This window comes from Somniosus microcephalus, chromosome 12 (genome assembly GCF_052327205.1).
Source record: "Somniosus microcephalus isolate GS21.2 chromosome 12, FLI_Smic_1.0, whole genome shotgun sequence".
In the NCBI taxonomy this organism is placed as follows: Eukaryota; Metazoa; Chordata; class Chondrichthyes; order Squaliformes; family Somniosidae; genus Somniosus; species Somniosus microcephalus.
The window spans coordinates 60100651-60127961 of NC_140998.1; positions in this window are offsets into that span (position 1 = coordinate 60100651).

Here is a 27311-nt window from a genome sequence, read left to right on the forward strand (position 1 = left end):
CTACAACTTCCGGGTTTTAGTCCCACCTCCATCAATGACCGGCCAATCAACACGATTTTAACTTGATTGACCTTGTTGAGCCCACCCAGCGGGCTCAGCAGGCCAATTAAGGGCCACCCGGCAACAGGTGACGTCACAGATTGAAATTTCATCTGTCAAGAGTTTTTGACAGATGAAATATCAGTGTTTCACAGCTGTTTGAAGCTGTCAAACACTGACAGTCTGACTTCTAACCTGAATCCTTCTACGCAGACTCAGTTAGAACTGTCACCGGCAGTGAAAGCTACAGGCTGTCACTTTTGACAGATCGCAGCCATTCAGTTTTCAGTGCCAGCTGAGTGATGGAGTCCCCACGCCTAGAGGAAGAAAGGCTGTTAAGGTAAGTACAGGTAATTTAAACTTCTTTACACACTTTAGACACACCAAACACACTTACCTTTGCACTCATGCACCCATCACTCACCTGAACACCGACATCATGACCCCTCTAAGCCCTTTAACCCGACGGCCCACCTGCTCTAACCTGGCGTGGTTTGGAGCCGTCGGGAATCCCTCACGACACCCCTCAAAATAGGGATTAGGGTAAAAACTGCCTGTTAACTACCTGTTAACAGGCAGCTAATTGGCACTAATCTCTTCCCGCCTTGGGTCGGCGGGTCCCAGTGCGGGGCGGGTACCCGCCTCCTCTGAAACTTACGTGGAGGCGGGTTTTGGGCGGGATGGTGTCGGGACCCGCGAATTCGGGATTTTTGCCCCTCGCACGCCTAACAGCCTGCCTCACGGCCCACTGAAAATCTGGCCCATGGAGTTAGATCGCAGATCAGCCATGATCTCATTGAATAGCAGAACTGGCTCGAGGAGCTGAATGGCCTACTCCTGTTTCTATGTTCCTATGATTTGTTAAATGAACTGGATATTACATTGTTCCCATTTATAACTCCTCCATTTGGAAGTCAGGATAATATAATTCCATAAAAGCCTATGCACAAACTGCATCTTCATGCAAGTTTTAAACCCAGAAACTTAGATTTCTGACATAAATATTTTTTTATAATATCAAATAATTGTTTTAGAAATACAAAGATTTATCGCACACAAGAAAAAAATTATATTGTAGTACCACCATTCTACATTACTGAGCCATAGTAAAGTAAATTAGATAAAATCTCACTGTAACCTGATCACTAGTTTTTTAAGTCGCAAATGCATCAAAATCAAACTGACTTTAGATGAGCAGTAAATACGGAGTAAAAGGTATACAGGCAACATTCTGCCTGAGTTTAATTCCTTTCTTTATTTCAGTTTAGTGGCTTACTACCTCTTTCCTTTGGCCTGCCACTTCTATTCCCCCATATATAGTCTTTGGAAAGGCTGACAAATATTTAAGAACTATGCCCAGAATTTGCGGTCAGCAGTGAAGCAAAGGCGTACGCTGCTGGCCCTGAAGTACACTCTGCACAAGGAGCTCACAATCCCTGTGTCAAAATCTTCGGGATTTCCGACCTAGAATTCAATTCAACAGAACTTAATGAGGATCCCCTTTGTTGAGCTGCTGTGACTTCAACAGGCTGTCTCAGCAGCCAATCAAAAGGCAGAATTCTCACAGACAGCGAACAAAGAAGTGGGTAAGTTTCGGAGCAGTGAATGACAGGCCGCAACTTTGGGAGTTCCACATGCACAGGCGCATGTGCTAAGTCTCAAAGTTGCGGTTAGCTTCAGAGGCGGAATGACAGCGACGCTGCCAGTTCGCTGTCATCCCGACCACAAATTTTCATAAGCAGAACAGATAGATTTTAGTTTGTATCGTCTGGGTGGAGCAGAGAGAGGAAAATCAGGAAGAGAAGATCACGGCCAGAATTTTCTGACGTCTGTGCGGGCGGGAATGGAGGTGGATCGATGGGAAATTTGAAATAACTTGGAGCGGGTCGGGAACGCGCAGTCATCCCGTCCCCACGCGCCTTTCCCTCAGGCGCATTTGCCAGCGTGGCATCGACCCGAACGGCAGAGGCGGCCGAGCTAATTCTAATGATTGTTAGGTACTTGTCAGACCCTTAAGCGTCTCTTTAACCTTTCATTTTCCCTGGATGACCACGGGAATCACGCAGCTCGGGAACCATGTCTGTGAACCTGAGGCGCAATTTCAGTGGCCATTGATGCAGCTCATTAGTGCACAGCATGGAAAGCACAATAAATACTCCCACCTGACACCTGGTTACTTTCCTAAGGCAGATGCTGTTGCTCAGTGCATTGTCAGCACAGGTTTAGCATTCTAGAGGTTGCAAGTCTTTTCAGCAAAGTCGGGATCCACTGTCACCTCATTGGTAGAACCTATCTCACCGTTGACAGATTGCTTCTGTCATCTCTACTTGACCTGCCATCTATTACATAATCATGGGTGCCATTTATACTCTCTCACCTGGGTCTTCAGAATCAGACCTCGATGAGCCCCAGCACCAGGCACACCAGCAGCACCAACAACACCACCAAACTCCTCCTCACCAACCTGATGCTGCACAGGACAGATAGCATCAGCGCAGGACTGCACCGCACCATAGGAAGATCATTATGCATATGTGCACCAAATTACCTGGCAGCTGCCATGACACTTTTGTGCTATGCCGGTCCACCCTCCCTCAGCTCTTTGCACTGCCAAACAGACTTTCCGGCTGGCTGCTTGGAGACAAAGGCTATCCACTGAAGACATGGCTCAAGACACCCTTGAGAAGGCCAAGTACTGAGGCCTAGGAGAGATATAATGAAAGCCACATTTCCACCAGATGTGTCATCGAGCAGACAATAGGCAATCTGAAGATGCGCTTCAGATGTCTTGACAGATCTGGAGGAGCTCTTCAGTGCGCACCAGCCAGGGTCTCCAGAATCATCGTGGTCTGCTGCGCCCTGCACAACATAGCACAGCAGCGAGGATTAGCGTTGCATGAGGAGCAAGGATCTGAGTGCACAGCCTCTTCAGAGGAGGAGGTGCATCAGCTGGAGGATGAGGAGCAGGAGCAGGGGGAACCAGTGGTCCAGATGCCACCAGCACCCGAGCACATTGCTGCCAGGAGGCCAGGGCTGACCTCATCATGGCCAGATTTGCTTAACTTCAGGCATTACACCCATATGGCTGCCACATGCTGCACCAGGCTCCCAACACCCCACAGCAACAACAAAAAACATCCCTACAATGATCATGCCATTCCTTTCACACTGACCACCATTGCTTGAGGTAAGTTTATGTGTCACCATTCACTCCAACTAACTAAGCCACTTCCTAAGTTGCAGACACAATTGGCATGAGCAGAAGGTGGTGAAAATAAGAATTTTTATCTGTGACGCACAAACAGTTATTAAAGCACCCTTGTGCATCTGCTTGTGTGTTATCTTTCTCTTACGCATGCTTCTACAAGGTGCTACCTCTGTAGCTTCAGCAGAGGTAGAGACAGCCTGCTCACTTCCCTGCTGCGACTGCAGAGACACTTTTGGCAGGTGTCCTCTGTGTTTTGGAGCCTGTGATGGCCCTGCCAAAGTCTGCTCCTCCTGCGATTGTACAGGGGCAGACTCAGCCATCGCGATCCCAGGAGGCATCTGGGGCTCTGACTGAGGGGGAGGCAATGGGGGAGAAGTGTTCGTGCTTTGAGAGGAACTCCCACTTACATGTCGCCTCTCACCGTCATCCATCTCATGGGCCACCCACCCTGCTAGCAAAGAGCTGGAGAACACCTTGCTGCACAGCAGTGGGGACATGAGGACCCAAGTGTACATTTACATCCCTCCTAGAGAGGAGGTCTATGAACATCTGCCATCTATTCTTCATAGATAGCCATCTATTCTCCATAGGGACCATGTGCTCCTGTGAGTGGTGCATTAACTGCTCCATGCATGTAGCCATCCTTTCCATGGAAGAGCCTACAGTTGCCATCACCTGCAACACCATGGTGTACATGTTGGAGATGGACTCCTCCATTCTCTGCAGATTTGCAGACATCGCAGTCGCAAAACCTATCAAAGCCTCCTGCACTTCTTGCTGCACCTCCAGGATCGCCCTCTTTCTGGATGGCCCCTGAGGCTCAGCGTCTGCATGCAGCTGAGCAGAGCTGGGAGTGTCCTGCGCCCTCTGGCGTGGATTTTCTACTGCTGTCCCTGTCTCCACCATCTGCTCTTGCTCACTTGTGATGTGTGAGACACCAGGTGACAACACTACTCTATCTCACGTGGGACCCACCTGTGAAGGAATAAGCCATATTCAGAAAAATACACCATTCTATGAAAGAATTCTGGCCTGATTAAAACATGACAAACTGGGCTTGAAAATCTAAAAACCTAACAATGAAGAAGTTGTATTGTTAACAGCATTCAGGCTATTGGGATAAGATAAGTTGTTGACACTGAACCAATAACCTTATTGAAGCAGGAGGTTGGAGGCTCCTGAAGTCTGAAGCTTTGGAAATAAGACAATGGTACACCCTGCTAAGGTGTTCTAAATTACACTTTGGAAAGAAACACATAACATTAAGAAACATATGCCTTGGTGAAAATGGCATCAAGTGGGGGAGGCACCAGCCATCACACAGTTTTTGTGTTAAGCTTGAGACACCTATACAGGAGACATAATTCTGTATTGCTACCAGCTGAAGTGACTGTAAGAATAGCAGGGGTCAGCAGAAAAATGACTAGAGTTAATTAGCTTACATCAGCAGAAAACTTCAAAGGAAATACCACTGAAAAAGGGTATAAATATTGAACTTTTAAATGGGATGATAATCTCGCTGTAAAAGGGCAAAGCAATTCTCAGGCTTCAGGGGCGGCTCTGTAAGTCTACAACTCTTTGTACCTCGGGGATCAAGGTACTTGTATTTGATTTTGGTGGATATCCTGGAATAAAGACTAAGAACAGTAAAAATGTAGCGAAGTTAAGATCTGATAAGAATTGTAAGCTTTCTCTTTTTGGAACTGTTAATGTTGCAATTGAAACACCCACTATAATTACATGTTGGTTCTTTAATAAATCTATATATTTTTAGAATTGTCTCACATAATACTTCTGTATCAAACTCGCGAACTCAATCTCTGTGTGCTCTTTGGTGAGGAGTTGCAGAATTCTGGGGGAGTTTTCCAGACCCTCATAATATCTGGAACAGTACAGTCTAGCTAAACTTATTAAAAGTCCTATCTGGAGGACGGTAACATCTTCAGGTTGTTCCTTTCCTTTAGGGAGAGATAGTCTGGACCTTTAGACCCAATTAAGCGTCTTTAGGATTCAGCTACCTCAAACTTTAGTTGAAGGTGAACGTCTGGGGAATACGCTTGATCCGGGGTAGCCCTAAAGGGGCTAGGACTAGTAATTATCCCTTCACACCGAGGTGTGCATCTCTGCGCTGGTGCTGGGTACGCTTATGAGTGGTGATGGTGCACCCTCAGAGGCTGGAGGCTCCTCTGAGGAGTCGTCTTCCTCTTCCTCCTGGACAGTGGTGGGGGTGGAGGGGCTCTTGATGGACCTGTGGGAGAGTAAAGAGATGATTTAGAAATGTCATATCAAGAATGGGTAACAATACCATTATGCACATGTTGAACATTCCCTGGCTGCTGTATGCCATGTGGTTGTATGAGACATAATTCTGTCACCAGGTTGCTGAGATGTCCCCCTCTCTCCATCTCTCACCTCCAGCTGCTCTGTGACTCCTAACAATTCCAGGGCTGTAATATATGTGGGTAGAACAAATGAAGGACAGAGACAAGATGAGATGCTAGTCAAGGTACTTGTTTACTATGCCAGAGCGAACTGAGCATGCTCATACTAAAGCATGTGACAAAACTTGCGATAATACATTACACTGCTTTCCCCTTTAAAAAAATGTACCTATTCCCCTCTCAAATACAACAAAACAATGGTCCCACCTTTCCCAGCATTACATGTACCACATAACAAAAACTCCTGGCTTTTTTTCTTTTAAATCAACTGCAAATGAACTACAAATTCTGTTCAATAACAGGTTTGCTGAGACTTCCTGATCTCCTTACAAAAGGTTTTGGTGTTGAACCAATTTTCAGGCTGTTTTGTTCTGGTTCCAATCTCAAAGATGATCCTGTTTCTATCTCAGACTTGTTTGAACCTGATACTTCAGTTTCTGAAGTCTGAACTGAGTCAAACTCATGTATGTGTTCATGATCAAGTAGTTCAAGATCAGGTCTTGGTTCATCTCTGGCAGAGATAATTTGATCTACATGAACACTTCAGATGTTGTCACCAATTTCAACCAAATATCTCTTGGTTCCACCAACCTCTACTATGGTTCCTATATCCCACTTGTGTGAACTCGACTTGCCAGGGGGACTGAGAACACAAACACACTCGTTTTGTCTGAATCTCCATTCGTTCTGATTGCTGTCATAATAACATTTCTGACTCAATTGTTTCTGTTCAACTCTTGAGGCCAAATTCGGTTGAACAGGATTCAATCATGTTCTCAATCTCCTCTTCATCAAGAGTTCTGCTGGGGTATATCCAGTTGTAGTAACATAGAAGATAGGAGATAGGAGCAGGAGTAGGCCATTCGGACTTTCGAGCCTGCTCCGCCATTCAATGAGATCATGGCTGATCATCCAAATTCAGTACTCTGCCCCTGTCTTCTCCCCATATCCCTTGATCCCTTTAGCCTCAAGAAATATATCCAACTCTTTCTTGAATATATTTAATGAACTGGCCTCCACCACCCTCTGTGGCAGAGAATTCCACAGGTTCACCACTCTCTGGGTGAAGAAATTCCTCCTCATTTCAGTCCTAAATGGCTTACCCCTTAGACTATAACCCCTGGTTCTGGACTCCCCGGCCATCAGAAACATCCTTTCTGCATCTAGTCTGTCCAGACCTGACAGAATTTTATAGGTTTCGATGAGGTTCCCTCTCAATCTTCTAAACTCCAGTGAGTATAAGCCCAATCGACACAATCTCTCCTCGTACGTCATTCCTGCCATCCCAGGTATCAGCCTGGTGAACCTTCGCTGCACTCCCTCCATGGCAAGAACGTCCTTCCTCAGGTAAGGTGACCAAAACTGCACACAATACTCAAGGTGCGGTCTCACCAAGGCCCTGTACAACTGCAGCAAGACATCCTTCTTCTTGTACTCGAACCCTCTTGCTACGAAGGCCAACATACCATTTGCCTTCTTAACCTCCTGCTGCACCTGCATGCTTACCTTCAGCGACTGGTGCACAATAACACCCAGGTCTCTTTGCACTTCCCCTTCTCCCAATCTATTGCCATTCAAATAATAATCTGCCTTCCTATTTTTGCCACCAAAGTGGATAACCTCACATTTATTCACATTATAGTGCATTTGCCATGTTTCTGCCCAATCACCAACCTGTCCAAATCGTACTGGAGTTTCACGACATCCTCTTCACAGCTTACCCTCCCACCCAGCTTTGTGTCGTCTGCAAATTTGGACATATTACATCCAATTCCCTCGTCCAGCTCATTAATATATATTGTGAACAGCTGGGGTCCTAGGACTGATCCTTGCGGTACCTCACTGCCTGCAACTCGGAAAACGACCCGTTTATTCCAACTCTTTGCTTTCTGTCCGCCAACCAGTTCTCTATCCAAGTCAATACCTTGCCCCCAATCCCATGTGCCTTAATTTTACACGCTAATCTCTTATGTGGGACCTTATCGAAAGCCTTCTGAAAGTCCAAATACATCACATCCACTGGTTCTCCCTTATCTATTTTACCAGTTACATCCTCAAAAAATTCCAGTAGATTAGTCAAGCATGATTTACCTTTTGTAAATCGATGTTGACTTTGTCCGATCCTGTCACTGCTTTCCAAGTGCTCTGCTATTACATCTTTTATAATAGACTCTAGCATTTTCCCCACTACCGATGTCAAGCTTACCAGTCTATAAATCCCTGCTTTTTCTCTACCACCTTTTTTGAATAGTGGGGTAAAATTAGCTACCCTCCAATCCATGGGTGCTGTTCCAGAGTCTATCGAGTTCTGGAAGATGACCAGCAATGCATCTACTATCTCTAGGGCCACCTCCTTACGTACCCTGGGATGTAGACCATCAGGCCCTGGGGATTTATCGGCCTTCAGTCCCATCAATTTTCCTAACACCATTTCCCTACAAATACTGATTTCTTTCAGTTCCTCCCTCTCATTAGACCCTTTGTTCCCCGGCATCGCTGGGAGGTTATTTGTGTCCTCCTTTTTGAAGACAGAACCAAAGTATGGATTTAGTTGGTCTGCCATTTCCTTGTTTCCCATTATAAATTCCCCTGATTTTGACTGTAAGGGACCTACGCTTGACTTCACCAATCTTTTTCTCTTCACATATCTATAAAAGCTTTTACAGTCAGTTTTTATGTTCCCTCCTAGCTTACTCTCATATTCTATTTTCCCTTTCTTAATTAATCCCTTTGTCCTCCTTTGTTGACTCCTAAACTGCTCCCAATCCTCAGGATTATTGCTTTTTCTAGCCAATTTATATGTCCTCTCCTTGGATCTTATGCTATCCCTAATTTCCCTTGTTAGCCACGGTTGAGTCACCTTTTTTGTTTTATTTTTATGCCAAACTGGGATGAACAAATTCTGTGGCTCATCCATTCGGTCTTTGAATGTTTGCCATTGCCTATCCACCGTCAACCCTTTGAGTGCCATTCCCCAATCAATCCTACCCAACTCGCTCCTCAGACCATCGTAGTTTCCTTTATTTAAATTGAGGACCCTTGTCTCTGAGTCAACTACTTCATTCTCCATCTTAATGAAGAATTCGATCATATTATGATCGCTCCGACCCAAGGGGCCTCGTACAACATGATTGCTAATTAATCCTTTCTCATTACATAATACCCAGTCTAAGATGGCCTGATCCCTGGTTGGTTCCTCGACATATTGGTCCAGGAAACCATCCCGTAAACACTCCAGTAATTCCTCCTCCACAGTATTGTTACTAATTTGGTTGGCCCAATCTATATGTAGATTAAAGTCACCCATGATGACTACCGTGCCCTTATTGCACGCTTCTTTAATTTCCCTTTTAATGCCATCCCCAACCCCCGCCTTACTGTTTGGAGGTCTATATACCATTCCCACTAATGTTTTTTTCCCCTTAGTATTTCTCAATTCTACCCATACGCATTCCACATCATCAGAGCTAATATCCTTCATTACAATTGTATTAATCCCTTCTTTAACCAGTAATGCTACCCCACCTCACTTTCCTTTTTGCCTATCTTTCCTGAATATCGAATACCCCTGGATGTTGAGTTCCCAGTCTTGGCCATCCTTGAGCCATGTTTCCGTAATCCCAACCAAATCATATTCGTTTACCTCTATTTGCGCAGCCAATTCATCCACCTTATTACAAATGCTCCTCGCATTAAGACACAAAGCCTTCAGGCTTGTTTTTTTAACGCTCTTAGACCTATTAGAATTATTATTTACTGTGGCCACGTTTGATTTAAACCGTTGATTTCTCTGACTGCCACTTTTGTTTTTCTCCTTCCTATCTTTTGCTTTTATTCCTGTTTTCCTTTCCTCTGTCTCTCTGCTCAGGTTCCCAACCCCCTGCCATTTTAGTTTAAACCCCCCCGAAGAGTGCTAGCAAACCTCCCCGCATGGATATTTGTCCCGCTCTGGTTCAGGTGCAACCCGTCTGACTTGTACGAGTCCCACCTTCCCCAGAAGCAGGCCCAGTGATCCAGGAAACTAAAGCCCTCCCTCCTGCACCAACTCATTAGCCACGCATTCATCTGTTCTATCCTCCTAGTCCTATATTCACTAGCACGCGGCACCGGGAGTAATCCAGAGATTACAACCTTTGAGGTCCTACTCTTTAATCTGCTACCTAGCTCCCTAAATTCTTGCTGCAGGATCTCATCCCTCTTCCTACCTATGTCATTGGTCCCAATGTGAACCACGACCTCTGCCTGTTCACCCTCCCCCTTCAGAATGCCCTGCAGCCGTTCAGTGACATCCTTGACCCTGGCACAAGGGAGGCAACAGGCCATCCTGGAGTCACGTCTACAGCCACAGAAATGCCTATCTGTTCCCTTTACGATAGAATCCCCTACCACTATTGCTCTCCCACTCTTTTCCCTCCCTTCCTGAGCAGCAGAAGCACCCCTGGTGCCAGGAAGTTGGCTGCTGCCACCCTCCCCTGGTAAGTCATCCCCCTCAACAGTATCCAAACTGGTATACCTGTTTGAAAGGGGGATGGCCACAGGGGTCCCCTGCACTACCTGCCTGCTTCTATTGCTCTGCCTGGTGGTCACCCATTTCCCTTCTGCTTGTGCAGCCCTACCCTGCGGCGTGACCAACTCATCAAACGAGCATCGTGAATGCTCCACAACCTGTCCATCTGCAGCTCCAGCACCTCCATACGGCCCGTTAGTAGCTGCAGCTGGATTCATTTCTGGCACACGTGGTCATCAGGGACACTGGCAGTGTCCCTGAATTTCCACATAGAGCAAGAGGAGCATAACACGGGGCTGGGCTCTCCTGGCACGACTTACCCCTTTAATTAATTTAAATTAATTCAATACCACCAGTTAAAGATATACTCTAGGGCGTTTATTTACCAACTGTCCCCACTACACCACAGAGACCCAAGAAAGTATAAACCGCAGAATTTAAGCTTGTAATGTAAAGGAGAAAGAAATACTCACCAACCAATCACTTACCTGCTTCCTGGTGACGTCACTGTTGGATCCGTGGTTCAGTGGATAAATAATCACACGGATGCTGTACATTAACAAATAACAGGTCTTTACTGGAGGAGGGTAATCACTAGACTGGGGTACAGAGGCATGCGCACAGCTTATATACAGGTGTGGTCACTGCCGGTACTACAGTATACAGGAGCTGTAAAAAGTAGTTCTGACTTAAAGGCACATACACTACAATTCCTCCCTTTTTAGATTAATAATACCCCCTTAATATTCAAATAACAATTACATTTTTACATGTACATTCAATAACAAAAGTCCATTATAGATTCAGTCTTTGGGGCGACTTCCTGACCCTTTCGGGATAGCGCCTTTCCAAAGGTTCTTGTTCTTGGTGCAGAGGTGATTCTGACTCCTTTACATCGGGTAGTTCATCGGGTTCCACTGCTACTGGGTCTGAAGTAGATGCTACCGGTATGTCGGGTTCATCCCCAGGTACTCGAGACATGGGGTTGGCGCATTCCTGTGATGCTAAGATCTGATCGACGTGGCGTCTCACAATGTTCTCCCCGACATCCACGGTGTACATTAATGGCCCCTGCCTTGTACATATCATTCTGGGTTGCCACTTCTCTGTTCGATAGTCCCGGGCCAAGACTGGTTGCCCTACATTGAAGCTCCTTGTCGGCTTCTCGTTGATGTGCTGGAATTGTTTGTCCTCAACATTTCTTCGCACATTTGGTCTGAACAAGTCCAGACGAGATCTCAACCTTCGGTTAAAGAACATCATGGCCGGGGTCTGGTTGGTAACTGCATGTGTCGCGTTTCGGTAGGCTAATAAGAAATTGTCCAGCTTATGCTGTAGTGGAATTTCCTCGTCGCACATGGCCTTTATCGCCTTCTTAAAGGTTTGTATGAACCTCTCAGCCAATCCATTGGTGGCTGGATGATACGGGGTGGATGTGTAATGCCTTACCCCATTCCTTATCATGAATTTTTGGAACTCGTCGGACACAAACTGTGGTCCGTTATCAGAGCAGATCTGCTCTGGCAAACCGTTTCTGGCAAATATGGTCCGTAGGACTGCAATCATTTTCTCTGTAGTGGTTGAAGACATCTTTATCACCTCAGGCCACTTTGAATGAGCATCCACTGCTATTAAGAACATTGTGCACCCGTTGCCATGGAGAGGAGGGCCACTCCAATGGGTGTAGAGGGGCATGTGGTGGTGCATTTTGGACCTTCTGGCATCCTAAGCAGCTCTTCATTAGGTCTTCGATTTGTTGATCGATTCCCGGCCACCACACATAAGCACTAGCAAGGCTTTTCATTTTCACTCCCCCCAGATGACCTTCACGTAGTTCATTTAGCACTCTCTCCCTTAACTTGGGTGGAATCACCACTCTGGCCTCTGGCTCCACACATCACTGTCCCCTGGCATACTGACAGCTGTTCTCTTCTGGATGAGAATGCTGGCAACAGTGAGTTGCCATGTGTTGGCCATCCCCTCACCGTCAATTCATATACCCGTGACAGCGTCGGATCATTGCGGGTCTCCTTCTCTAAATCCGCGTTTGTTACTGGCAATCGTTCAATTATCGACGAATAAAATCTCTTGATAGGGTCCACTGCTGGTGCTTCCTCCACCGTAGGCAGTGGCAGGCGCGAGAGCCCATCAGCGTTCCCATGCTGTTTCGTGCCTTTATATTCTATTTCATATTGATTCGCCCCTAGAAACAGGGATCATCTTTGTAACCGCTGTGCAGTCATCACCGGGACGCCCTTCTTAGGATTAAAGATGGAGACAAGTGGTTGGTGGTCAGTCAGCAAGGTGAACTTCTGCCCATGCAGATAGTGGTTGAATTTTTTTACTCCCCATACTAGGCTGAGGGCCTCCCTGTCAATCTGGGCATAGTTGCGCTCGGCTGAGGTTAGAGACCGAGACGCAAAGGCTACTGGCCTCTCCAACCTGTCTGGGAATTTGTGCGACAGCACCGCTCCAATGCCGTAGGGTGATGCATCACATGCTAAACGAATTGGTAGTGCTGGGTTGAAATGGGCCAACACCTCTTTTGATGTGATCAATTCTTTACACTTCTGGAAAGCTCGTCTCCGTTCATCATCCCACTTCCATAGTACTCCTGTTTGCAGTAGGGTGTTCAGCGGGTGTAATACCGTAGACAAATTTGGTAAGAACTTGTGGTAATAGTTTACCAGCCCGAGGAACGACCTCAGTTGTGACACATTTTCTGGTGCTGGAACCTTGACTACTGCCTCAATCTTGTCAGGGGACTTATGTAACCCCTCTTCATTGATGACGTGGTCGCAATACGAGATCTGTTTCTGGAAAACTCACACTTGTGGCGATTAGCTCGTAGCCCATAATCCTTTAATCTGGCGAGTACCTTCTCCAAGTTAGCGAGGTGATCACCGTCATTTTTGCCCGTGACCAAGATGTCGTCCAAATAACACTGGGTCCCTGGAATCCCTTGCAGGACCTGATCCATCGCTCTTTGCCAGATAGCCAGAGCCGAGGCTACTCCAAACACCAGCCGGTTGTATTAATAGAGAGCTTTATGGGTGTTGATCGTAAGGTAATGTTTCGAAGCTTCTTCTACCTCCATTTGCAAGTACGCCTGGGCTAGATCAATTTTGGTGAAGCGTTTACCACCAGATAGCGAGGCGAAAATATCCTCAATTCGTGGAAGCGGATATTGCACCGTGTGAAGGACTGAGTTCACTGCCACCTTAAAATCCCCACAGATGCGGACCTTCTTTGGTTCCCCAGGCGTATTACTCAACGACCTCTTCATTACAGGAACGATGGGTGTAGCCCACTCACTCCAGTCCACTTTGGACAGTACTCCTGAACGTCCCAACCCTTCCAGCTCTGCTTCAACCGCTGGTCTGATCGCATAAGGCACTGGTCTGGCCTTCAGAAACTTTGGGCTTGCATTTTCCTCTATTTTAATTGTTGCTGTTATTCCTTTTAGTGTTCCTAGTCCCTCCTGGAACACTTCTTTTGCGTCAGTTAGCATTTTTGACAGTCGTCCAGGTGTGACGTCGTCATCCTTTTTGGCCTCAACCTTCAGTGCCTGTATGGAATGCCAATCTAATTGTATCTTCCGGATCCATTCACGTCCTAGCAGTGGTGGTCCTCCATTTGGCAATACATATATATCCATTTTAGGTATTTCCTGACCTTTATATGTCACTTTCACCCTTATTTTCCCTTTGGGGTAGACTTTTTGCCCCGTATACGTCTTCAAGACAATCTCTGTAGCTTTCAAGGGTATGTGTGAAAATAGCCGCTTGTAGTCTCTTTGATTTATGACTGTTAGAGCTGACCCTGTGTCCAATTACATTTCCACTTGGACTCCGTCTATCTTGAGTGTAACCCAGATAGTCTGGTGATCCTCCATTTCGGTTACATTATGTAGTTTCAGACAACCCAGCTCCTTGCTTCCGGAATCTGTGTCACTTTATTGTTCATCTGAACCACTGTCCATCACCTGGTGTACCTTTTTGTACTTCTCCTGTGGAGATTTCTTACTGTTGGTTTTCTTCCCAGATCTGCAGACTCTTGCTATGTGTCCTGCTTTCCCATACTGTCTGCACACTTGGTCCTTGAACCCACAATCTTTCTGGTCATGTGTTGTTCTGCCGCAGCGATAGCACGTCCCTGTTCCATAGGTCATTTCGTTGGTGCCATATTCTTGCGGTCTCCGTTGTATCTCTGCAGCGCCCCTTGCGGCTGCTTCGTGTGATACTGCCATACTGAAAGCTTTGTCCAGCGTAAGGTCCTTTTCTGATAGAAGCCGTTTCTGGTTTCCTTCACTTTGTAGCCCACACACAAACTTGTCCCTTAATGTGTCTGCTAGTCCCGCTCCAAACTGGCAGTATTTCGATAGCTTGCGCAATTCCGTTAGGTACTCAGCATTGCTTTCGTCTTTGTGTTGGTTCCTTTTATGGAACTTAAATCGTTCTGCTATCAGCAGTGGTGTGGGGTTTAAGTGGTCCTGTAGGATTTCTACTATGCTTTCAAAATTCTTGTTTACCGGCTTCTCTGGGGTTATTAGATTTCGCAGTAACCCATAAGTTTTTGCACCCATGGAATTTAACAGAACCAGTGCTTTATTAGCATCTGGCACTTCATTCGCCCTGCAGTACACCTCAATACGTTCCACATATGTCGCCCAATCTTCGACTTCATTGTCGAACGTAGAGATACTGCCACTCTTCGGCATCCTTGGTTGTGCGTTAACTATCACCAATGGCGCCTCCCCTTCTTCTCTGCTGGCACAAAATGGCGTCTCCCGCGCTTTCCTTCCTTCCCGCGCTCACCCGTCTTCTCCGCTGTGGCTTCGCAAAATGGCATCTCCCGCGCACTTCCTTCTTCTCCGCAGCTCAATGGCACCTCCCGCGCTCTCCCTGCTTCTCCGCGGCTCAATGGCGTCTCCTGTGCTCTCCCTGCTTCTCCGCTGCTCAATGGCGTCTCCCCTTGCTTCGCCCCGCGGACCCTGCTCAGCCCGTGATCCCTGGCTGTGCTCTGCGTGTTCTTCTCTTGATATTTGTCGACGCCGCTTAGTCTAGAACCCGGCTGTTTCTTACCCTTTCTCTCTCCGGTTTGCAATATTTTCCCTCGACGCCGCTCGGTGATCAACCCCCGGCTGCACCCTGCTCTCTTCACCCTCTTTCTTACCCCGTCGACACTGCTCGGCTCTCTCTCTCTGCCGTCGGTCGGCTCTAGCCGCCGCTGCTAGGGAAGGGTCTGCTCTGGACCTGTCGTCGGTCTCTTACTGCTCGTTGTGGCTGGGGAACCAAGCCCGGCTCTCCACAGCCTCCCCAGCGAAGTTGGATCTCTGCCTGACTGCTGGGCGGTTGCTCGCGGTCGACGCCCGTGTTCCTGGACTCGACTATTTTTTTAAATTTTTTTTATGTTGCAGGTAGATTCACATCGACACTCGTCGCCACTGTTGGATCCGTGGTTCTGTGGATAAATAATCACACGGATGCTGTACATTAACAAATAACAGGTCTTTACTGGAGGAGGGTAATCTCTAGACTGGGGTACAGAGGCATGCGCACAGCTTATATACAGGTGTGGTCACTGCCGGTACTACAGTATACAGGGGCTGTAAAAAGTAGTTCTGACTTAAAGGCACATACACTACAGTCACACTTGGATTACTTTTTACCTCTCTCCCCTGCTGCGGAATTGGTATGCCTCGCCTCGCTCCTCACTGCACTCCCAGGTCAGCCGCTGTGGTCGGGCCTCGCCTCGCTCCTCCTTTTAAAGTCGCCGCGCTGCTCGTACCTCACGCAGGTCCGCTCTGGTCGGGCCTTGCTCCTCACTGCACTCCCAGGTCAGCCGCTGTGGTCGGGCCTCGCCTCGCTCCTCCTTTTAAAGTCGCCGCGCTGCTCGTACCTCACGCAGGTCCGCTCTGGTCAGGCCTCGCTCCTCACTGCACTCCCAGGTCAGCCGCTGTGGTCGGGCCTCGCCTCGCTCCTCCTTTTAAAGTCGCCGCGCTGCTCATACCTCACGCAGGTCCGCTCTGGTCGGGCCTCATTCCTCACTGCACTCCCAGGTCAGCCGCTGTGGTCGGGCCTCACCTCACTCCTCCTTTGAAAGTCGCCGCGCTGCTCGTACCTCACGCAGGTCCGCTCTGGTCGGGCCTCGCTCCTCACTGCACTCCCAGATCTTCGCGGAGGCAGCGACGCGCAACGAGATGATGGAAGCGAACGCGGTGGCTTTGAAGCTCCCTCAGTTCTGGAAACAACAGGCGGCCTCCTGGTTCGTGCAAGCGGAAGCTCAGTTTGAACTGCGAAACATCGTGGTGGATCAGACCCGTTACCTCTATGTGGTCTCCGCACTCGACGGCTCCACGGCTTCAAGGATCATCAACCTGCTTGAAAACCCCCCGGTCGACAGCAAGTACGAAATGCTAAAAGCGCGGTTAATTCAGGTTTTCGGCCTCACGAAGGCGGAATGCGCACGACGTTTACTTACGCTGCCCGGGTTATGCGACTCCAAGCCATCGGAGTTAATGTGCCAGATGCTCACACTCCTTGGCTCCGAACCGCAATGCTTCCTCTTTCGAGAGTTGTTTTTGAGCCAATTGCCCGAGCAGGTACAGGCAGCCCTCGCAAGATCGGATGCTATGGATTGCGTTGCACTTGCCGCTGAGGCAGACACCATTTATGCGGTCATGCAGCAGTACTGCGCCGCCATGAGGTGACCCCCCTCGCGGATCCCGCCCCGACGCCTCCATCGCCTGGCTTGTGCTTTTACCACGCCCGTTTCGGCACGAGAGCCAGATGCTGCCGGCCTCCCTGCAGTTTCATGCCTCAACGAAAGAAAAAACACCAGCGCTAAGTCCGGGAAAGGAAGCCCGAGCCTGAGGGATGTCCCACGGCCGCGATGGCGATTGGCGATTCTGGGAATATATGAGTCGTTCAAACAGACTTGTCCGACCTTCTCTTCGATTGACTTTCACTGTTAAAGACAATTCTGGGGGGGCACATGTGGCAGAGCCACCAAGGGACTCTTATATCGATGTACATAGTTATCTGTAACAGAATGAATCTGTACCTGTATTCGTTTTACTACATGTAAATAGCGCGGTCCCTAGAGGGTTAAGACCAAACGCGATGACGTCACCACGTGGGTCACGTGACGTTCCCAGTGGCGGGAAATGTGATGGTCATGACGTCAGAGGGAGGAGCTCTCGCTCTCAGTCCTCGTGGAGCCAGCATTGAGCATAGGCCTGTTTGTTAGTTGTCCTGCGTTTGATTGTTACTTCTGCAAAACAGTATTAAACTTCGTTTGGTTAACAGACTGACTCGATCTCAGTCTTTTGATTAGGAATCTGACAATTCCTACATTAGAATTGTTAATCTAATTGGAATTTTGGCATACATTATGGAACCTATCTTGATCCTGAAGAACAAATTAAATATCCTTTGTGTATTTTTATTAAGGCACAGTTAAAGTTAGTTAACTGTGGTACTTTGTTACTTGAAAGCATTGTGAGTCAGTGCAAGGATCTTTGGCCTAGAAATTCAGTATAGCCACTTTTGGGACGGTAAAGTCGGGCGGGAGCTAAAGTTTGCGCCCGCCGGAAAGTGGAGGCCACTTCGCCGATATTCAGTAGCTTTGGCCAAGGAGTTTGCTCGAGCGCTAAAACTGGCGTTGCACCCCTATCTTTAGGCGCTAAGCCGACGGTGCAGACTGATACCGCCGAGGCCGGGCGCAGCGCAGGTGCGGTCATGTTTTGATAGACAGCAGACACCCTGGCGCCGGCCAGCTCTTAAAGGGGGAAGGGTCGACTTGGTCTGCTGCCACGCCCTGGATACTGCAGCCCTCCAGCTAGGCCTAAACACTGCTGCTGGAGAGAAATAGCGCCAGCAACGATGCAGAGGGCCCGTGAGCGAGCGCAGCGCTTCTCTGCCCATGATTTGAAGGTGCTGCTTAGGGGTTTGGAGAAGAGAAGAGATATCTTGTGCCCGGACAGTGGCAAGAAGGCTCCCAAGAGGCTGTACAGGAGAGCCTGGAGGGAAATCGCCCAGAGGGTCACAGCCAACAGCGATGTCCCCAGGACTGCTGACCAATGCCGGAAAAAGTTTAACGACCTCACTCGGTTGGTTAGGGTGAATACCCTTTCCATTGTCCTCCTCATCCTTGCATGTGCACCTCACATTATGGGCAAAGGGACCTCAAAGGCCTAATGGCCAGCCCTCCTCCAGCAGCTATGGCACTGGCATGAACATCAATAGCACTTTCTGCACTTTACACACTGGCCAAGCTATTCAACCATGGGAGGCAGTGCACACAACAACAGGGCACCACACTGGCCAAGCTATTCGACCATGGGAGGCAGTGCACACAACAACAGGGCACCACACTGGCCAAGCTATTCCACCATGGGAGGCAGTGCACACAACAACAGGGCACCACACTGTACTTAGAGGCCGTCCTTTCTCTTGCAGGCCAAGCTGGCCCAGAATCTGATGAGCCGGACTGTCACCGGGGGAGGCCGTGCCCAGTTCCAGGAGCTCAGTGACCTGGAGGAGCGCGTGGGTCGACTCATGGGTGCCCGGGTGATTGGCCCCGTTGCAATTGGAGATGCCGAGCCTGTGCTGGGCCCCAATGGTAAGGACATGAGCGTTTGGACCTCTCTCGTTCCCCTTGCGCTTCAGATCTACATCCTTTGCCACTGTCCGACCAATGCGCACAATGCCACCACTCATGCCTCCCTCGCTGACGCCCTGTCCTCACTCTAAAGCTACTCTTGTGCCTTCCTGCTTTCAGCTGGTGAGGAGGAGGTCCCTGAGGCTGCGAGTGTCAGTCCCTCGGAAGAGGAGGACGACAAGGAGCAAGAGGAAGGCGGCACATCGGGGGAACCCTCATCCGCGCCAGGGGATGGCAATGGAGGGGACACGTCTTGCCTGGAGGAGAGCCAGGGGGAAGTGTTGCAGGGGGGTGTAGCTCCTGTGCCCAGTGGCATCCTGCCACGCGGGAAGGGTCGGCCAGCACGGCTGCCTTCTCCCCAGAGGGGGGAAGTGTTGCAGGGGAGTGTAGCTCCTGTGCCCAGTGGCATCCTGCCACGCGGGAAGGGTTGGCCAGCTCGGCGGCCTTCTCCCCAGAGGGGGGAAGTGTTGCAGGGGAGTGCAGTTGCTGGGCCCAGTGGCGTCCAGCCACGCGAGAAGGGTCGGGCAGCTCGGCAGCCTTCTCCCCAGAGGGAGAGTCCGGCCTCCAGTCCGGAGACGGTCCTCGCCCAGGAGGTGCGCCTCCTTGATCAAATGTCCGCGGACTCGGATCGTCGGCACACCGAGTTCATGGGGGTTGTGGGACGGTTGCCTGAGGCCATTGAGTCCCTGGCTCATAGTGTGGCCGATTTCGGGGCCTCACAGGCCAGGGGTTTAGAAGAACTCACAGCAGCACAGGCCAGGGGTCACGAACAATTCGGGGCAGCACAGGCCAGGGGTCACGAAGAATTCAGGGCATCACAGGACGCGAGTCGGGCCGATTTCAGGGCAGCACAGGCAGCGAGTGCAGAGTTGATGAGTGGTGCCGTGCAGTCACTGGCTGGTCTGATGCGGGCACAGACCAGGGCAGTACGGGCACTCACTGCTGCCACACTCGCTGTGTCACGCACGCATCGCCAGGGCACCCGCCGCGCTGCTGCAGCACAGCGGTCTGGCCTTCACCAGATTGCTGCGCTTGCTGCAGTGCCAGCCCGGCCGACTGCCAGTGTCTCTGGCGACCAGCGAGCGCCTGGCATCAGCCAGCTTGCCCCCATTGCTGCAGCTGCCACTGCCACTCCCCCAGCAAAGCTGCAACGAGCTGCTGGAGAGACTGATGCTGCCCAGCCACAGCTGCAGCAGTCAGCAGCCGGGCCCTCCAGGGCCGGAGCTCGTCTAGGCCGACCCCCAAGGGCATCTGCCGTCACGCATTGTGCCCCTCAGGAGCCTTCCCCCAGCCTTGCAACACCCACAGGGCCCAGGTTGAGGCGGAGCAGCAGGTCGGCCAGGGGCCGGAAAAGCCTGGACAAGGACTCGCCCTCTCGGCACACAAAGTAGAGTGTGTTGCCAAATGTTTTTTTATATGGGGGTGTTTGTGTTCTATATGGGGGGGGTTTATTTTGGTAAGGCCGAAGATGAAGGCAAATGTTTTTTTATATGGGGGTGTTTGTGTTCTCTATGGGGGGGTTTGTCTTGGTAAGGCCGAGGATGAAGGCCATTTGGATGGACAAGTTTTGTTATTCCTCCCCAGGTTGTGGGAGTGACAGATGTTTTTGACTGTTTTTTGGGGGTCTTGTCTGTTTTTGGGTTTCATGTGGGAAGGGCCCTGAGTTTGTTAAATAAAGCTTTTTATTTATTCAGCTTGTCCATGTGTGATGTTTCAAGTGGTTGTTGCGTTAACCGGCTGAGGGCTTGCGGAGCGGCTGCATTCAGGTGCGTTCATTGCCACAAGCCATTCCCTGACAGGGGGCCTAGAAGTGTCGTTCAATAAGCCGCCGACGGACGGCCCTTGGACCTTGTGGCTCCCTCCTGGGCTGGTACTCCTCCTCCTCCTCCTCCTCCTCCTCATGGTCCTCCTGCTCGTCCTCCTGAGGTGGTGGTCCAACGTGAGGTGGCAGTGCCTGAGTCCTGCGGATAGCCAGGCTGTGCAGCATGCAGCAAACGACGACGAACTGGGAGACTCTATCCGGCGAATACTGTAGAGATCCGCCGGAACGATCCAGGCAGCGGAACCGTTGCTTGAGGACGCCAATCGTTTGCTCTATGATGTTCCTTGTGGCTTGATGGCTTTCGTTGTATGCCTCCTCAGCAGGGGTCCTGGGCGCGCGGAGCGGGGTCATGAGCCATGTACACAAAGGATAGCCTTTGTCCCCGATAAGCCATCCTCTTGGGGGAGGCTGTGCCTGGAACATGTCAGCCACAGTAGTCTGGCGCAGGATAAATGCATCGTGGCTGCTTCCTGGAAAGCGGGCATTGACAGCTAGGATGCGCTGCCTGTGGTCACACACCAGCTGTACATTGAGGGAATGGTAGCCCTTCTGGTTGCGGTAATCCTCGGCATTGTCGATAGGTGCCCGCATAGCCACGTGCGTGCAGTCAATGGCGCCCTGCACCATGGGGAAGTCGGCGATCCTCGCAAATCCGACTGCACGCTGCTCCTGCCTCTCTAGGGTCATGGGGAAGGAGATGAATTGGTGTCTCCTTGCGAAAAGGGCATCGGTGACCTGCCGGATGCAGTGATGCACGGCGAACTGGGAGATGTTCGCTATGTCCCCAGCAGCGGCTTGGAAGGAGCCGCTTGCATAAAAGTTCAGAGCCACCGTGACCTTCACTTCCACCGACAGAGACGTCCTGCACATCAGCTGTGGACGCAGATCTCTGTGAAGCAGCTGGCAGATCTCTGCAACCACCTCCCTTCTGAAGCGCAGCCTCTTAACACAATGCGCGGCAGTCATGGTGAGATAGGACACCTGCTGGCTGTATTCCCTGAGTGGGTAAGGCCTACGTTGCCGACGCCTGATGGCCCCTCTGTGTCTAGGCATGGCTGCCCCTCTCACACAGCGTCTGCGAGCCCTTCGCACATAATGCTGGAACTGAGGGTTGGAACCCCATGCAGCCCCCATAATATACTTGCAAACAGTGAAATCACAATGAGACAAATTTGCAAGCTCTGGCCAGAAGCCAAAAATACCTCTCCTATGTTGGCCCAATTCAGTAAGGTCTCTTCCTTGGTCTCTGTCCAGAAATCTGTAGCACTAAAGTCATTGCAGCAAAATGGCTGGCCTTTATAGTTCAGTGTAAGTGCCCTTTAATTAGCGCTCCCCGAGGCCCGCAGGGCCTCTGCTGCATTCCACTTCACAGTTCTTAACAGCGCCACGCCCACATTGGGCGGGCGCCACTGAAGTTCCGGTTTGGGGCGCACAAACGGCGTTGCACGACGAAATGACGTCATAAGCTGCGCGCGCAGCTGAGCGCGCGCAAACACTTTGCGCCGGCACTAAATGTCAACTGAAGTTGGGCGTAGGCGCAGATCGGTCTGCGCCTGGGCGCTAAGTGCCTAGCGCTCGAAATCTACCCTTCTTATGGCGCTAACGGCTGGCGAACGCAACTGAATTTCTAGGCCTTTCTCTTTAGGTGAGATTCTGCATCATCTTGTACTACAAGGGAGAGATACCAAGGGCTTCATCAAATGGGCAAGAGAAAATTCAGAGGGAATTTAATTTACAAAGTGCTTTTCAAAATGAATGTGCAGAAGATATATGTTCTGCTTATAATATATTTGTACAACTTCAACCCATTCGTATTTTGAAGCCAAAAATTCAATCCATGTAAAACCATTAACAGCCAATAAAACCTTCATCTTATCTATCTGGCTCTAAACCTTTCAGAAAAATAGTAATGCAGCCTAGCACTGTTCTACCTCAAATTAGTTTAATGAGAATTACAGAAAGGCTCAGCTCTTTGATTGTGTTACATAGCCTTGCATAAACGTGTGTCCTGATTTAAATATTTACACATAGCTAGATTCACACAGGCTCAGGCTGAAACAAATTAGGACAGACTTTATTATAATTAGCATTGATGTGCTTGGATTACAATAGTTCGTAACCTAAGTCAAATGGGGATCATTTTAACCTAACCTGCCTGAGATGAAACTGACAGGATCGGGTCGGCCGCCCATTTTACGCCCCACCTGATTTCATAGAAGTCAATAACAGAAAGGAAAGAATTGCATTTATATAGCGCCTTTCGTGACCTCAAGACATCCTAAAGCATTTTACAGCCAATGAAGTACTTTTGAAGTGTAGTCACTGTTGTAATGTAGAAAACGCAGCAGCCAATTTACGCACAGCAAGTTCCCACATACAGCAATGTGATAATGACCAGATAATCTGTTTCAGATGTTGATTGAGGGATAAATATTGGCCAGGACACCGGGGATAACTCCCCTGCTCTTCTTCGAAATAGTGCCATGGGATCGTTTTTATGTCCTCCTGAGAGGGCAGATGGGGCCTCGGTTTAACATCTCATCCAAAAGACGGCACCTCCGACCATGCAGCACTCCCTCAGTACTGGATTGGGAGTGCTAGCCTAGATTCTGTGCACTAGTCTGTGGAGTAGGACTTGAACCCACAACCTTCTGACTCAGAGGCGAGAGTGCTGCCCGATCAGGTGGGGTGTAAAATGAGTGGCTGATCCAATCCACTCAATTTCCTGCTGGGCAGGTTCAGTTAAAGCAGCCAGGTACAGACCAAACTTTGAATGATATAATCTTGGACATCTTCTCACAGTAGGGGAGCTTCCAGGCTACTATGTTTGATATTTTGTGCATGTTGCTCACGGTTGGGCTGAGGGTACAGCCAAATCTATCCATTTCTTTTGTTGCAAAGCAAACTTCAACAGGAACAAATGTTCTTGGGGAAAATAATGTTTTTAGTTTATTTTATGTTTGTATTGCTCCAAGAACTATTTTTATTTGGTCTTCTAAGCATTACAATTTTTGCGTAATTTGAGAAGCAATTAAAAAAATCAATTGCTGCATCTTTATCACAATATTGATTGGCAGCGAGTCTCCTGTGTGAGGCCAGGCCATTGACCAGTGCTTAGACATCTAAAGTGGAACTCTCTTGGGTGCTATTGTCAACAGAAAGTCCATTAGCCCTGCACAAGCGTTGCAATCACTCGATTGTAACACAACTAACATTAGAGTATTGATGCAGAGTAGAAGCTTTTTTATTTGATCTTGGGACTTGGGTGAGACTGGCAAAGCAGCATTTATTGCCTCTCTCCAGTTACTCTGAGGGAATACGGACCAACCATGTAGTGAGGGACTGAAGTCATTGATAGGCCAAACTGGGCACGGATTAACAGATTCCCTTTCATGAAGGGCATTACTGAACCAATTCGGTTTTTAACAACAATCTTATTAATCCATATTCAGGCTTCCATTGATACACTGTTGGAATCAGTAAAATGTGCCATTTTGCATTACCTGCTAACAGACATTTGAAACAGAAGCAATCAGGTTAAATAAATGGTATCCACAAGAGCAGGTTCTACATGGCCGATGGGAGGAGCAGGCTTGATGAGCTGACTGACCCTTTCACAATCCATGGCTCTCCATGTTCCTACATCATGCAAGTATTTTGTTGAAAACTGTTCCGTGAACACACTGCTGGTGGAGGTGTTAACTGCTTAGGCCAATTTATGTCAAGATGTTTAAACCCAAAACGACAACAGTGCTGTACTCAGTAATGAAAAGTACAGAGGTTGCAAAGTGTTCTGCATGATTCATTATAGCGCTTATAATAATGATTTTTTTGCAAAGATACAGTATAATATTTGATATGAGGTTTCAGAAAATTGCATTATCCACAACAGTATGGCAAAAAAGGACACTTAATAGATTGAACTACTTTGATATTCAATTTTTTTCGATTTATTTTCTCTTTCTTTAGGCAGCTGAGTTTTTGCTCTGTCATTTAATTTTCCAGTCTGTTTTCCCCTGCTCTGAGCTGATTTCATGGAAATGGTTTGATTGCCAGTTTTGGCCAGCACTTAAAGGGGCAAACAAGCTATAAAAAAATAGGATCATGGCTGATCCGAACCTAGACTCACGTCCACTTCCCTGCCCGCTCCCCGTAACCCCTAATTCCCTTATCAGCTAGGAAACTGTCTATCTCCGTTTTAAATTTATTTAATGTCGCAGCTTCCACAGCTCTCTGAGGTAGCAAATTCCATAGATTTACTACCCTCTGAGTGAAGAAGTTTCCCCTCATCTCAGTTTTGAAAGGGCAGCCCCTTATTCTAAGATTATGCCCCCTAGTTCTAGTCTCACCCATCAGTGGAAACATCCTCGCCACATCCACCCGATCAAGCCCCCTCACAATCTTATATGTTTCGATAAGATCGCCTCTCATTCTTCTGAATTCCAATGAGTAGAGGCCCAACCTACTCAACCTTTCCTCATAAGTCAACCCCCTCATCTCTGGAATCAACCGAGTGAACCTTCTCTGAACTGCCTCCAGAGCAAGTATATCTTTTCTTAAATATGGAAACCAAAACTGTACGCAGTATTCCAGGTGTGGCCTCACCAGTACCCTGTATAACTGAAGCAAGACTTCCCTGCTTTTATACTCCATCCCCCTTGCAATAAAAGCCAAGATTCCATTGGCCTTCCTGATCACCTGCTGTACCTGCATACTAACCTTCTGTGTTTCATGCACCAGGTCCCCCAGGTCCCTTTGTACTGTAGCACTTTGCAGTTTCTCTCCATTTAGATAATAACTTGCTCTTTGATTTTTTTCTGCCAAAGTGCATAACCTCACACTTTCCAACATTATATTCCATCTGCCAAATTTCTGCCCACTCACTTAGCCTGTCTATGTCCTTTTGCAGGTTTTTTATGTCCTCCTCACTCACTGCTTTCCCTCCCATCTTTGTATCATCGGCAAACTTGGATATGTTGCACTCGGTCCCTTCCTCCAAATCGTTAATATAGATTGTAAAGATAAATGAAAGTGCTGGGTATGCTGAATAATGCAGTAGCCACTCATGGACAGCAAATGACCTTTTCATAGTCTTCAGGAAAGTGGAGGCATAACAGTTGACGGTGGAGGTGACCTTGACTGCCACGAGCAGTAGCGTTTCAATCATGGAGGTCGCTTGCTGATGTCCTTACACTGAGGTGGCACAGCTCTGCAATTGCCTCCTTGCTGACAAGAATCCTGCAGAGGAAATTCCACTCAATCTTTGCCAGTAGATGCAGTTGGTGATACAGCTCCCACCACTTATACTGCTCATTTTAATTGCGACTATCTATTTATACTGGGCAGCTAACATTAGGCTTTTGCCATTCCCATAGATGACAATAACAAAGGCCCCACTTATACCATACTAGCTGGAGTGCCCGGCGGTGCCGAGGGAACTCAAGAACCCTGTGGCAGGTTTATAAAACTGTTTTTTAAACTGTTGGAATTGAAGAACTCTTCCTAAGCACCCAGGAGTGATATTACATTATTCACAAAGTTTCAATGTATGAGTTGAATAGGGAAATAATTAATTGCTTCCCTCTCTATTTACACACTGGATTATTATCTGTCACTCTCCCCCTGTCTAATTAATCAATTGCATTCCCCTCTATTTGCACACTGGATTATTAGCTGTTACTCTCCCATGTCTAATTTATTTATTTATTTAACTTTGAAATAACTTTAATGGTAGCAAATTTGTACAGATTAATCTTTCTTTGCAGCTGCCTTTCTCATTGCTGCCAGCACATTGCTGAGTTCTTCTCTCTTCTTCTTGGCACGGATGTGGGTACCAACTCACTTTTTGATGAATTTGAGTGCACGCTTGTCTTTAGAGACCTTCAGCAATTCCATTGCACGCCTTTCATAGGGGGCAAAACCACGTACCTCACGGATCAGATCTCTGACAAACTTGGTGTGCTTGGTCAGGCGCCCTCTTGTGCGGCACTGCCTTGGGCTGGTCTCATTCTTGGTGACGGGGTGTGGCACCTGCTGCGCGCGCACCCTGTGCCTGTCCCGTGTGTGCGTGACGTCCCTTCTGGCCGACGCCGTCGCCCCGGGTGACGCCAGCTTCCGCTCAGCTCCGTCCCGCCCCTCCATCCTTTACCAAGATGGCGGTGATGGTACCACCCCGCCCGCCAGCCTTTACCAAGATGGCGGCAATGGCTCCGCTCGGCTCCGTCCCACCAGCCTTTACCAAGATGGCGGCGACGGCTCCGCTCGGCTCCGTCCCACCCCGCCAGCCTTTACCAAGGTGGTGGCGATCGCGGGCCGCTGGTTTGGAATCGGGCCCAGCGGGACGGGCGGTGCCCAGCTCGGGCGTGGCTGCTGAGGAGAGGCTGAGGCTTTGAGGCCTGAGGCCTGCAGGCAGCTCATCCACCGCTGAGGGGGGGAAATCCCAAGACCCCAGCGCGCGGCCGTAAATGAAGCCAAGCCCCGGGACCGGGCCGAGGGGGGGAAAGCCCAAGTCCCCGGCGTGCGGCTGCAAGCGGAGCTGAGCCCCGGGACCGGGCCAAGGGGGGGAAAGCCCGAGTCCCCGGCCCGCGGCCGCAAAGGGAGCCGAGCCCCGGGACCGGGCCGAGGTTGGGA